Source organism: Ambystoma mexicanum, chromosome 4q, assembly GCF_040938575.1.
Source record: "Ambystoma mexicanum isolate Mex_15411 chromosome 4q, UKY_AmexF1_1, whole genome shotgun sequence".
In the NCBI taxonomy this organism is placed as follows: Eukaryota; Metazoa; Chordata; class Amphibia; order Caudata; family Ambystomatidae; genus Ambystoma; species Ambystoma mexicanum.
The window spans coordinates 358,823,853-358,838,146 of record NC_090928.1 but is presented as its reverse complement, the minus strand read 5'-3'; positions in this window follow the sequence as shown (position 1 = coordinate 358,838,146).

Genomic DNA, 14,294 nt, shown 5'->3' with positions numbered 1-14,294 from the left:
GGACAGGTATAGTGTCCTTGGGACATCCCCATTTTGTTAATTACGGACAGCCCGGACAGGCACGCTGTCCACGGACATTTTAACTGTTTAAAAAAAAAAAATAAGACAAAGAATTTCATTAAAAGAAACATAATATTATTTTTTTTTATTATATACATATACACAATTTATGAAAGAGAGGGGGGGGGGGAGCAGAAACGGATACAAATACAGGGGAATTAGGGTTTTGGAGAGGATCGATGGAAGGGGATGAAGGGATGCAAGTCTCATCAAAACGTCTTTCTTGGTTTTGAGGGTTTGGGGATTGTTGACTGGGACATGGAGAGGGGGAATAGGTACATGTGGGACAATGGTATTTAATTTTTTCTTTTATGTTGTCCTCCACAAACTGTTTCAAAACATTGAAATTTTCCTTGAGCATGTCAATTTTCTGTTCCATGCGTTGCAATGTCTTTTTCAATGTGTCTTTGGGTGTATTATTTTCAATGTTTGTATGGTCTGTTAAAAATAAATGTATATATGTTAAGTACACATAAAGTAATGATTATTAATTTGCTTATATAGGGTAGTGTCTACCATCAGTATCACTGGCCCTCATTAGGACTCCGGCGGAAAAACCATTAGCACCATGGTCGATGCCGGAGTCCGCCATGGCACAATGGGGAATTACCACCCCATTCCAAGGTTGGCAGGGCGGTAATTCCCCATGCCACCATGACCCTTCCCCATTTTTGGCCCATAGGGCATAATGGGTATGGGGAAGGCGGTAAGTACGGTACCGCAAATTGCGGTACCATACTTACCGAGAGTCCCTTTGCAGGCCCCTACTTTAACGGCTGGTCTAGACCAGCCGTTAAGGTCGGGTCCCGCAAAGGGACCTCGTAGTAATGCGTTAAGGGTTTAACGGCACCGACACCTTTTACGGCACCGTTAACCCCTTAACGCCTGGGTCCTAATGAGGCCCACTGTCTTCAGACATTTCCTCACGTGGAACATTTTCTTCAAGCCATTCCAAAGTACTGCACATTTCTGTGTGAAAAATAAAAATATATACATTTTAGTGTACCCAATACAAAAAGTTAAGTAATATATAAGAAAAATTAAGTTTACTTACTAGTTTCCAGTAAGTTGTATTCTTACTGTTGTGTAGGTCTACTGTTGCTTCTAGCTCTGCAGTTTCTGTGAGGTAATTATTCTGAGGCATATCTTTTTTGTTTTGGTATATTCCATTTTACTACATATGGTATTTAAATGGATGGTTGATGTGTTAGATATATAGGTTCCGCTTCTTATTTATTATTATATATAATGTGTTTATGTGCTGCTTTTTGAACTTGTGCAGTGCATATATGGCATGATAGAACAATACAAGATACCCCCTGAGTTTTTGGGTAGTGTTGATATTGTCTGCGTCCGTTCGCGGACCTACGCACAGTCCGCGGACATCAAAATCATTAGCAGGGGTTCAGTATGTTACATGTATATAAAGTAAAAGGAATCCTAGTAAACATATATCAAATGTACAATATGAAAATGTATATTCAGTAAAAAAAAACATTAAAGGGAGGTTATGGATCCAAGTAAAACCAAAAAACCCTGTAATTCACCAGTTATGGTAAGCTAAGCAACCATAACTCGCGCCACCACCATGCACTGCTAGGACTAACAACCAGGACAAAGATGACATCACATGTCTGGCTCCCCCTTTTTTCCTTTACTGACATATCTAGGCCACATGGTTTTCTTCATTAAGAGTCAGGAACCAAAAATTGAAAAGGTACTATATTTGTAGACTTATCCTTCAAGTATGTTCTTAAAATAATTCCCGTAGGGTCCAGTCACATCATATGAAACATATACATAGGGGAAGACACAGGCTTGAACGACAGCAATCCTTTCTGTGCATGAAGGTAAGGTTATCAGCACTTTCTAATAGTTCTGTTTTTTATTACTGCACTTTCCCTGTATATGCTCATATTTGTATACATTGTACTCACACTACTTTCCTTAGGGTCCAGTCACATCATGTGATACATATACATAGGGTAAGTAGCAGCTTTGAAACAGACCAATCATTTTTCTGCATTAAGATAATCAGTTAGGTTATGAACACTTTCTGCTACTACTGCTGCTGCTTTTTTGATTACTTCACTTTCCCTGTATGTACTAATAATTGAATGTGTTGCTGTCTCTGTGTTTTTGTCTGTAATAATGCAATTATGTAGTAAGTGGGGTTCATTAGCTACTTATTACATGTTTCACAGTATGCAAAACTCTAATAAGAAAGCAGTTATTTCACTATTCAACATGGCAAGATTATGAATATTGCACCTCCATCATGTATGCTGCACACAATGCCTATGTTTCTACATGAGTAGCTTAGTATACTTGATAGAACTTCATAATAGAATGCTATTTATAGCAATGCATTGCTTAATGCACTAAGTAGCTGTCAATGCTAGGTAGCTGGCTGATCCTCCTCCTCCTGATCCTCCTCCTCCTGATCCTCCTCCTCCTCCTCCTCCTCCTCCTCCTCCTCCTCCTCCTCCTCCTCCTCCTCCTCCTCCTCCTCCTCCTCCTCCTCCTCCTCCTCCTCCTCTCCTCCTCCTCCTCCTCCTCCGTCCGATTTCCTTCTTCAAAGTTTTCGAGAGCCAGGCTTTTTCTTTTCATGCAGATAAGGTCTGCCCCGAAAGGAAGCCACCGTGACCCAGTGTCTGGGAACCCCCCCCGCCCCCCCTCCCCCCAACAGCCAGAAGGGGGGAAAAAGCCTTTGGCAGAAGAAAACCCTAGTCAGAATGAAGATGGTCGCTGAAGACAAGCTGTAGAAGGTAGTCGGCAATGTGTAGAATCCTGGAAGGCTAGAGGGGAATAGGGTCAGAGGAAGCCCCTTCCACTCGGGGTGCAGCAGAGATCAGATGAGGGCACCCGAACACTATATCTACTATACCTTGAATGTGATAATAATATTGTTAAAATTCCCTCTGAGATGGTGTGTGATAGTAATGGTGATCAGGTCCTCAAATGAATAGCGTGTGATAATGGTAATGTCAAAATCATTGCAAACATGGCGTTTTAAGTTTTGATTTCTCTGCATTGATAGCTTGGGATTATCTTGATGTTAAACTTTCAACAGAGATTTTGAGGCGAGTTGAGGAGTTCTGTGTCACAAGAGGTATGGAGCGTAATAAGAGGAAAGAAGAGAACAATGTAGTATAAGTCAAGATTCAGTGATCCACTATCATCAAATGAGCAAATAAACCATCTCTACTACAGAAAGTAGACCACATATTTGTAGCACTTGTTTGATGTTAGTTACATTTCAAAATAGATATACTATGTCATATTAGTGATGTGAAAGGATTATGCACAAAGAGAAAGCACCAACACCTTGAGTTAAACTAAGTTTATTTACACAGCCAAAATATAAGGAAAATAACAACATATAAGTTAAGTCTCTTGAATCACAGTCTCGGGCTTAAGAGTTTCCAAGCACACTTCTTCACCTACCACAGGGTCAATGCCAAGGTTTATTCATCTGGCTTTAATGGTGTTCCACATTCTGCCAGTAGGCAATTTTGTTCTCTGATCTTCTGTCTGTAATTGTTGCCCAAGTAAACAGGTACATGTGGAGTGTCTCAGATCAGATGTGGTCAAGAAACACTGGGTTGGAGCACCTCTTGGATGGCAAGCCTTATTCTCCTGCCCCTCATTGTTACTCCTCTGCTTAACCATTACCTCCTGATTACTGTGCAATGGTCTCATTCCCCCTTTCACCATGGGTTTAACCCCTTCAGACTGGGATTTGCCCCTACCTCCTGCCTTGGGCTAAGATCTCCCACTCTGTCCTTCATAGGCTGTATAACTATGCCCTTTGTTACCTCCTCCAATGTTTCACTTCTGCCTCCTCCTGATCACCAACTTCTTCCTCCATCCTGTGTTGTACACCTCCAACCACTTCTTGCTCTTCCTCTTCAACCGCTTTCTTTTGTTCATCTCCAGCCATCTCATGCCGTACACCTCCAGCCAACTCCTGCTGTTCACCTCAAACCACACATGCTGTTATTTCTCCTCCTCTAGTGGCTCTCCCTCCTCCAATTTTTCCAAACACTATCCAATGGGTAATTGGCTGAAGTCCTGTGATTGGATGTTAAATGATTGACCTGAGTCAAATGGGGACCTGGGAGATTGGGTAAAGTTTGAATATTACACAATACCCATCTTCAAAACCCTTTCGCTTTGTGTGCCACACTGCAGACATCCTGGATGTGGCTGTTCTCCAGAGACCAGGTTTATGAGCAGTGAACAGGCATATCAATGGCAAACAATGACTAAAAAAAAACATTGGAGCATGGCAATAGTTTCCTGTCAGCTTGTGGCAACTTTGTGTTGCAGGAAACCATGTGTGGAGCCTCTTGAGTGAACAAGCTTTCTGGACAGATGTCAATGAGAACTGCAATATTGTAACGTTTACATTATTGGTCTGTGAACTGAGTGCATAGTGTCAAGACCGTGTGGTCCTTCATGTGTTATTTCCTGTCACACTATGTCCGAGCCTACAAAGTACTCTGGCGCTTGAGGCAAACATCTAAGAGCCCTTTCCGATCTGGATATCACCACACATGCACATGAGAGAAGTTCCTCTCTGGAAAAGGGATGCCATTGTCCGTTATTAATGGCATGAGGTCCTTTCCTTGAATAGAAGGATGCTTGTCTCATGCAGAAGGGTTGTGACCAAGCAGTTCAGGCTTGGACTGACCCTTTTGGTGTGGGGCCAAGCCTGATTTTGCATTTGGCTTTCCCTTTTTGTAATGGCTTGGCAGGCGAAGAACGATGTTCTGGAGGGTTGCCCAGAGAAATGCCAGATGTTAAAGATTAACTCTAAACCTTCCATCACCCCTTTTGTTCTGCTATAGTTACCGTGAGTGGGACAGGTACGCCCAGACCATGGGTCTCGTGCCTGTTGGGCCTAGAGACCCAAACAACTCCTCGCTGATGAGACCCAACACGGCTGAAACATGTTTGCAGATGCTCGTGCAGAAGGGATGTGACCAAGTCGTTAAGGCTGGACTGCCCCCTTTGGGGTGGCACCAACCCCGATTTTGCATATGGTCTTTCCCCTTCTGTAATGGCTTGGCAGGCGAAGAAAGATGGTCTGGAGGGTTGCTCAGAGCAATGCCAGAGATGAAGGTTAGTTCCTAAAACCTTCCAGCCATCACCCCTTTTATTTTGCCATGATGGGTGTGGGGCATGATTCATTACAACATTCTTCAGACCAAGAGCAAGTGTTTGCTTCATCCTCAATCAGATCTTGCCGTTTAAAATGTTATAGTTATGAGACAGTTAAGTTGTTCGTCTTTATTCCAATGGTGTTGTTATGCTACATCTCACTCGACCTGTGGTATTAAGACACCACGGCCCATTGGCCATGGAATGTGGCCACTTTGCAGCAATTAGTGATTGGGACTAATGTGTATGCTCCTCTGGCTGTGTTCTAGCAGACATTTAGAAAAGAGTTCCTTGTGTCCCGCTTTTTTATTCTGACAAGATTTACTCATGGAATTTAACCACAAGTAAATATCTCAAGATTATAATTTGTGGTTTCCGATTGCCATGAGAATTGCCACAACCTGGCTTAATTATACTTTTTTACAAGACTCCTCAAACTTTACATGTGCACACATCCTCTTTTATTGTCTACCCAGATCCATCCTGAAGGCAAAGTGCCACCAGGCTATCTGCCAATATCATTTTTAAGAATGTTTAATCTTGTGATGCACATCCAATTCCTGTTGAGAACCCTGCAGTTTTTGTGAAGTGGCAGTGGAAACAGTACATACAAAGCAACAAAAAAGTTAGGAACTAAACATATTTCATAATCCTCCTTAATTTCCTAACTCACCAATAGACCGGTTTCACCCTCTCCTCATCCACCCTGAAAGAATACATTCCTTTACTTCATTCCTAGTAACTTTGTAAGCACATTTCTTTTTCTGTCTTTGCAGGAATTCTTGCGAAAATTTCTCACACTGAAGGAACAAATGTGTGACTTTTCATTTCTGAAAGTCTTTCTTGCTTCAACACACCACGGGAGATATTCTGTTATGTTACATTTATATAGCGCCTTATATACCATTGATATGGTCTGAAGGCACTGGTAGGTTGAACGCCCTTGAGGAGAGAGAAGAGAAGAGAAGAGAAGAGAAGAGAGAAGAGAAGAGAAGAGAAGAGAAGAGAAGAGAAGAGAAGAGAAGAGAAGAGAAGAGAAGAGGAGAGAAGAGGAGAAGAGGAGAGAAGAGGAGAAGAGGAGAGAAGAGGAGAGAAGAGGAGAGAAGAGGAGAGAAGAGGAGAGAAGAGGAGAGAAGAGGAGAGAAGAGGAGAGAAGAGGAGAGAAGAGGAGAGAAGAGGAGAGAGGGAGAGAAGAGGAGAGAAGAGGAGAGAAGAGGAGAGAAGAGGAGAAGAGAGGAGAGAGAGGGAGAGAGAAGAGGAGAGGAAGAAGAGAGGGAAGAGGAGAGAAGAGGAGAGAAGAGGAAGAAGAGGAGAGAAGAGGAGAGAAGAGGAGAGAAGAGGAGAGAAGAGGAGAGAGAGAGAGAGAGAGAGAGAGAGGAGTGGGAAAAGAAGAGGAGAGAAGGAGGGAGAGAAGAGGAGAGAAGAGGAAGAGAGAGGAGAGAAGAGGAGAGAGGAGAGAAGAGGAGAGAAGAGGAGAGAAGAGGAGAGAAGAGGAAGAAGAGGGAGAGAAGAGGAGAGAAGAGGAGAGAGAAGGAGGGAGAAGAGGAGAGAAGAGGAGAGAAGAGGAGAGAAGAGGAGAGAGAGGAGAGAGAGGAAGAGGAGAGAAGAGGAGAGAAGAGGAGAGAGAGGGAGGAAGAGGAGAGAAGAGGAGAGAAGAGGAGAGAAGAGGAGAGAAGAGGAGAGAAGAGGAGAGAAGAGGAGAGAAGAGGAGAGAAGAGGAGAGAAGAGGAGAGAAGAGGAGAGAAGAGGAGAAGAAGAGAGAAGAGAGAGAAGAGGAGAAAGAGGAGAGAAGAGGAGAGAAGAGGAGAGAAGAGAGAGAAGAGGAGAGAAGAGGAGAGAAGAGGAGAGAAGAGGAGAGAAGAGGAGAGAAGGAGAGAAGAGGAGAGAAGAGGAGAGAAGAGGAGAGAAGAGGAGAGAAGAGGAGAGAAGAGGAGAGAAGGAGGAGAGAAGAGGAGAGGAGAAGAGGAGAGAAGAGGAGAGAAGAGAGAGAGAGAGAGAGAGAGAGAGAGAGAGAGAGAGAGAGAGAGAGAGAGAGAGAGAGAGAGAGAGAGAGAGAGAGAGAGAGAGAGCGAGAGAGAGAGAGAGAGAGAGATGAGAGAGAGAGAGGAGAGAGAGAGAAGCACCGGGTATGTGTGCATCTGGTGCGGTATTCGTGTAGTAGCTGCTTCTTAGCGGTAGGTGCGGTGGTTGAGAGATCAGGAATATGATGTGATCGTTCTGGCAGGATTTACCCAGACCGAGTGTGGCTGCATTAGGCCTGAGGAGAACGCCTGGCTTTGGGGTGCGTAACCAGCAGTGTTTACTTAGAATGATGTGTAGTAAGCGGCAGATGTTGGTATGAGAACAGTTATACCAAATGGTGTCATAGTATCTCTGTGTTCTAGTTGAGTGGTGGTGTAAAGAAGAGAGTAAGCATGGTGGTGAGATATGATGGGTTATATGCTTTTTCAAAACGATCTCTGCATTCCAAACCATACTATATACGTCACGCAATTCTATGCGCTCCAGTCTGTTCCATGCACTCCTATCCACTCCATGCATCCTAATCTGCTCCAGGAACTCTGGTTCGCTCGACGCGCTCCAGTCTGCCCTGCGCGCTCCAGTCCTGTCTGCCCCACGCATGCACTCCTGTCTGCCACATGCACTCCACTTCACTCGTTCCATCCGCTCTATGCATTCGGCTGCTCTATGTACTCATCCGCTCAACGCAACTCGTCCGCACTATCCGACACATCCGTTCCACTCTAGTCACTTGTTCCCTCTAGGCATCCGTTCGCTCTAGGCACTCGTCCTCTTTATGCCCTCACACGCATTCGGCTGCTCTATGTACTCATCCGCTCAATGCAACTCTTCCGCACTATCCGACACATCCGTTCCACTCTAGTCACTCGTTCGCTCCAGGCAGCCGTCCTCTTTATGCCGTCACACGCACTATGCTTTCACCTGTTCTGCGCACTCGTCCCCTCTGCGCACTCGTCCCCTCGTCCCCTCTGCGCACTCATCTCCTTCTACGCACCCCTTTTTCATATGCACTCTTTCGATCATATGCACTCGTCTGCTCTATATACTTGTCAGCCCTACATACTAGTCTGTTCTATGGAGTCCTCCACTCTATACGTTCTTCCGCTCAGCTCATCCATCCCGCTACGCTCATCCATCAGTTCCCGGCACTCATCTGTTCTATATACTCATCTACTATGCATGCATTCCGCACTCATCGGTTCTACATGCTTATCCGTTCTGCGCACTCACATGGTCTATGTAACTCGTCCGCTCTAGGCATTTGTTCGCTTTATCCCCTCGTATGCACCATACCTTCATCTGCTCTATGCATTCATCCACCCGACGCAATCACGTTCTCCTCGCACGCGCTCGCTCAACTCACCAGCTCTCCACGCACATTTGCGCTCCACGCGCGTCCGCCCTCGACACTCATCCGCTCCCCGCGGCCATCCACTCCCCGCGGTCATCCGGTCTCCACACATTCAATAGCAATATGCACCCATCTGCCTTATACAGTCATTCGCTAGTACGCAGTAATCCTGTTCTATCTATTTGTTTGTTTGCCCTCTACACTCATCTGCTCTATACTTCATCCGCTCTGTACATTCATTAGCTCTGTAACACTCATCCGCTCTGTAACGCTCCCCGGCGCTCATCCGCTCCCCGGCGCTCATCCGCTCCCCGGCGCTCATCCGCTCCCCGGCGCTCATCCGCTCCCCGGCGCTCATCCGCTCCCCGGCGCTCATCCGCTCCCCGGCGCTCATCCGCTCCCCGGCGCTCATCCGCTCCCCGGCGCTCATCCGCTCCCCGGCGCTCATCCGCTCCCCGGCGCTCATCCGCTCCCCGGCGCTCATCCGCTCCCCGGCGCTCATCCGCTCCCCGCGCATTCAACAGCAACATGCACTCATCGGCCTTATAAAGTCATTCGCTAGTAGGCAGTAATCCTGTTCTATCTATTCGTCTTCCCTCTACACTCATCTGCTCTATACCTTCATTTGTTTTTTGTACAGCCATCCGCTCTGTACAGCCATCCGCTCTGTACAGCCATCCGCTCTGTACAGCCATCCGCTCTGTACAGCCATCCGCTCTGTACAGATACAGGAGCACCCCAATATCCATATTTAAACAAAATACTGGATGGATTTGTACCAAACTACCACGAGGTACAACTGCATTGCTTCCTGCCCAACCTGTTTTGTATTTTAAGCAAATCCATGAAGCTCTTTGGGTTCTGAGACTGTTTAATGCAAAAGAGGAAAAGCACCCCTTTCTTCAATGCTTTACATCTTTTAAACCGTTAGATGAATTTGTAAACAACTTTAGGGGGATGGTGGTAGGAAACATATTTGGAAAATTTCCCACAGATACATCAAAAGAGACAAGCGTTATTAGCAATCTAAGCCGATGGATCTTAGGGTTCACCCTTATTTTAGGGTGACAAACATTGCTGTATAAAATATATACAGTTATGGTGAACCCTAAGATCCATCCACTTTGCAAAAATAATATTGCTAATAACTTTTAACTCCTATATAGTATTTGTGCACTTGTAGTTCCAGAGAGAGAGAATTTTTTAAAAAGCATTTAAATTAAATATACCATTACTCGCATACTTTTGTATGACTTCTTTCTCGAAGATGTCCATAATTATTTATATACATATGTATAATGATGGGAGAATTGTGTGCATACCGTGATATTTCCTGCGTGTCCCGTGTCCACCCTGAAACACAAGAGAAGGTACTAATGCTGGAATAAGATCAAACATTGTTTGTTGGTAATATTCAGGGTTGTGAGTGACAGAAATAACCTCTTGTGGACTGTGCAACACACTGCCTCCTTGTTCCGCTAGCATCACATGGGGTAAAATGTATTACAAAAGTATCTCCAAAGATGGTTTGTGACGGTACTGATTGGCATGCTGATTCAAATCTCTATATCTAGATATTAGAATCAATCAATGGGATTGGTTTCTCACATTTATCCACAGATATTGGCAGATACTTAAGTCCAAATTTAAAACATCTCTCACAACATAGAAATAGTAACTATTCTTGTGCCAGGTACTTATTTAACATATTCTGAAAGATGATAATATCAGAGCATGGGAGGTTTGATCCAAAGAAAGTGATCACATTTTCTGTCCCTATGTTTCAATAATTTAAATTTGAAATAGCACCTCCAACCATGTTAATCCAGCATCTGAGTGCTGCCCAACAGATGATATTATTTTACCCCAATCCCATTGGGCTCAATTTATCAACAGCAGTAATATGAAAGGTTAAATCTGTCCTGGTGGGATTCAAGCCAGTGACTGCACATTTTAAACAGATTTCAAAGACGAGTGCTTAATTCACTGAGCTTTATTCCCAGCTTCCATAATAAATCAAAGTTTGTGAATATAATATGGAGGCTTCTAAGAAGTGTTTTTAGCAGCAGAATGAGACTAGGATTTGGATATACATATCAATGACCTTTGTTCTTTGAATACAGTTGCTCACGTATATCTATTACCCCAATGTTCTTTGTGAAGAGGTTTTAGGAGGTTTCTCATAAACCCATTTTTTTCACATGTGTCCATTCCCAAATGGAACTTTCTGGAAAAAAAGATGTCCTTTGTAATAAACTGACAATGGTCTTATTTTGACCGCTTAATTTAGTACATTTAAATGCTTGCTTCCTAATTCAGTCCTGGCTATTGCTTCAGACTTACCTGCTGCCCTATTTATCATTAAGAGTCATTGAATATATGCATTATTGATGTTTATAAAGCACTAAGTACCAAATACCTCAGAAAGAATCAAAGAGGGGAAGATGAAAAGTAAATAATGAGAGCTCTTATCATAGTTAGAGGTCTACACTGAAAGAGGATGAATGTCATTTTGTGAGCTGAGTATATTGAGTTCCTTCCAAAAGATAGAAGAGTCTTGCTTATACGAAGTAGCTATCAATTTAGTAAGGCTGTAGGTGACATCGAGGAGAGCTGTTTCTGTGCTTCGTCCTGGACGTAAACCTGTCTGGCAATCTCCAGGCTAGTTTAACTGCGCTAAATGCTTTCTTAACTGAAGGGAGGCAATCTTGTTCATCATTTCCACAAGAAATTAATAGTTGAAGATAGGTCTGTAGCTCGCACAGTCAGTAGGAACTAAACTGTTTTTTTAGAAGGTTATACCAAGTCAAGGGTACTTTTTTTATTAGCCTTAGAAAAATGATAAACTGTCATTCTTTCCTTATCTGGACCTGTATGTAGGTCATTAATATAGTGTGTACCTATTTTAGTGAGTGGAGTAGGATCATCTTGTCAGTCTATGGCACTCATTGGTTGGTTAAGTGTTCCTTGAAGAATAGGATTTTTAGATTTATCCAGGAATGCAGGAGAGAGGGAGCCAGACTTATGTTAGCAAGAAAGTTGTTCCAGACTGTGGTAGCATTGCACGAGAATTCTTCTTATCTGGTCTTCTCGTTCCTACACCTCTTGTATTCCAGTCTGCTGATATCTTGGCTTCTGGTTTAACATTGACACCCTGAGAGGGGGATCTTTGTAGCAAAGTATAATGTTGTTTTGGAGGTTACAGCTTTGTAAGTGATGTAGGCTGTCTTGCAGGTGATGCAGGCTTCAGGGTAGACCAGTGTAGTTCCTTTAGAGTGGGGTAAATGTGGCTGAATTTCTTCAGTCCTGCAATGAGTCAAGCAGCAGCATGCTGGGCGGCTTTCTGGAGCCAGAATAGCGGTTGGGACACGGGTGGGGGTGGGGCATGGCAACCATCCAGGTTGGTGAGCACTAGGGCCTGGAATTTGTAGCTGATGTCTGAAGCAGAATTGAAGGAGCTGATTTAATGTGAGCAATGCGGGATACATGACACACCCTTAATGTGACAGATTAGGTTCTTTGTAGATGTGTTTTTTACACTTGACTCCTTTCCTGAATATGACCTACCGTGGTCTGTGGGCCTTGATAGTTGGATTTTTCCATTGTGTTTGTGATTGCCAGCCATATTCTACAGGAAAACAGGCAGTGTAACATTCATTGTGGGATGTCCAACCTGCAAATGAACAATCATGTACTCATAAGCATGAACGTTGCTGCCACCCTACAGTAGTCAGATTCTTCACCCCGCATGTAAGCCGTATTAAGGATACTGCTGAACGTCTCCTCCCAGTAAGTCACTTTAGTGGTCTCCTTGTGGTGGAGTGCCAAGAGATCACAGACCATGGCCTTAAGATAAATTCACTGTTTCTTGATCTCCACTGTGTTAGGGAGAATTCTCCAGAACAGCTAATTTCCTTTACCTGTTGAGTGCCTCAGCAGCTTTGCTGGATTTCTAGGATACATTTTTTCACCTGGTCAGAGTGTGAGCCTTTTTCCCACTCATACATTTGTTTTGCTGTGTGTTTTACATGTTTGTGTTCATAGACTCTGGAGTCTCCCCTACTCCATAGGCATCATCTTTTTACTGTGTGTCACACAGCACCTTTAGTGCAGTGACACAGGGTTGTCTTTTTCAGACTTCCCACTCTAAACTCCATTTTCTGGGACTGACTACTGTCTCCCAGAACATGTAAAGTTGCCATTGACTTTATTAGTCTTTTTATATTCACAGACCCAGTACAAACTATCTTACATAGAGTACTGGAAAGGGTTAATAGTTATCCCTTTTTGTCTGTTTCTCAGGGAACGTTATTTTGTTCCCCTTTCTTTAAGATTTGGCTGGTGGCAGTGGAATCTACACTATTTTTCTATGTAAATAGCCTTGGTACTGTTTTAGGCTAAGTTAGTAGCCTCAAACTTAAATCCGCTGGACCCCTTTTATTTTTATTTTGGTTCCAGCTGGGTTTATTCACCATTTCTTTTTGTAAAGGTCATTTACTCTGCGCGCCAAACCAGGTTTGGTTCCTTTGTTCGCAGTCCTTTTGGTGGGCTTCAGCACAGAAGCCCTCCTTAGGCTTCTGAATGTCTGAGGGGGACAGGATGTGAGGGAGGGGTTTGCGACTCCCTGCACAGGGTCTCCTTGGAAACCCATGTCGCACTCTGTATGATTGGCTGTGGTGACTGTCCCACCAGGAAACCAACCGTGCTGTGTGATTGACAGCCAGGCTGTGTGAATGGGGGAAAACTGCATAAAAACCAGGTCTCTGGGACTGGAAGGCAGAGTCGCCACTGGATCGAGGGAACCGAAGAGAAGCTGAAGGAAGAGGACCACTACCATAACTGAACCTCCAGGTGAAGCCCTGCTGCGGTTCCGAATCGTCAAACTTCGACGACAGAGAAGATCTGCAATGAATCTTCTTCTCTTGTCTTCTTCCCTTGAGCTGGTGGGACCAACCAGTTCACCAAACTCCAAGCCAGGCCTCCTTCCTCAGGTCGAATTTTCTGTGCACAGCTACAGTGAACCGGATAGCCAGGAGGCCCGGACCCTGCTTGGGTTTTAAAGCGCGCACCTTTTATTTGTTGCTTTGCCCTGCTGCTGGTTTCTTCCCTGGGCAGTGCAGGACCCTCCATTCTTCCTTCTTCGTGTCAGTCCAACAGTCGCTTCAGGAACCGTGAGCCTGCAGGATCTGCCAGGAACTTCTGCCTCAGCTACAACGTTTCATCCGACCGCGGTGAAAGTGTCTAAAATCTTTTGCCAATTCGAGGGCTTGTCCTTCTCTACTCTTTCAAGTAACTTTTCTTCTGACCAACTTCGTTTCGAACTTTTGGCAAAGACTTAACCGCAAACTACTCTGAACTGTGTGATCCTCTGCAAAGACCCTGAACCACAGACATTGGCCCAAGCCTATTGATTTGAATCCTCATTGTAGTAAGCCTTTTCTAGATTGCCCTGCCTACTCACTTGTTGGTGCTGCTTAATTGTGAATAACCTTGTCTTTCCCTCCCTTTTTAAATTACTGGAGTGCCATTTTGCTCACACTTCGTTTTGAGCTTAACTTGTCCAGCATTCATTGAGTGTGGTGTAGTGTATTAAGATTGTGATTTTCTACTACTTTACTTTAGTGAGCTGTTTTACAAATGAGGTGTACATAAATGTATATTCTTTTACTCAGAAACCTTGAGTCAGTATTTGCTT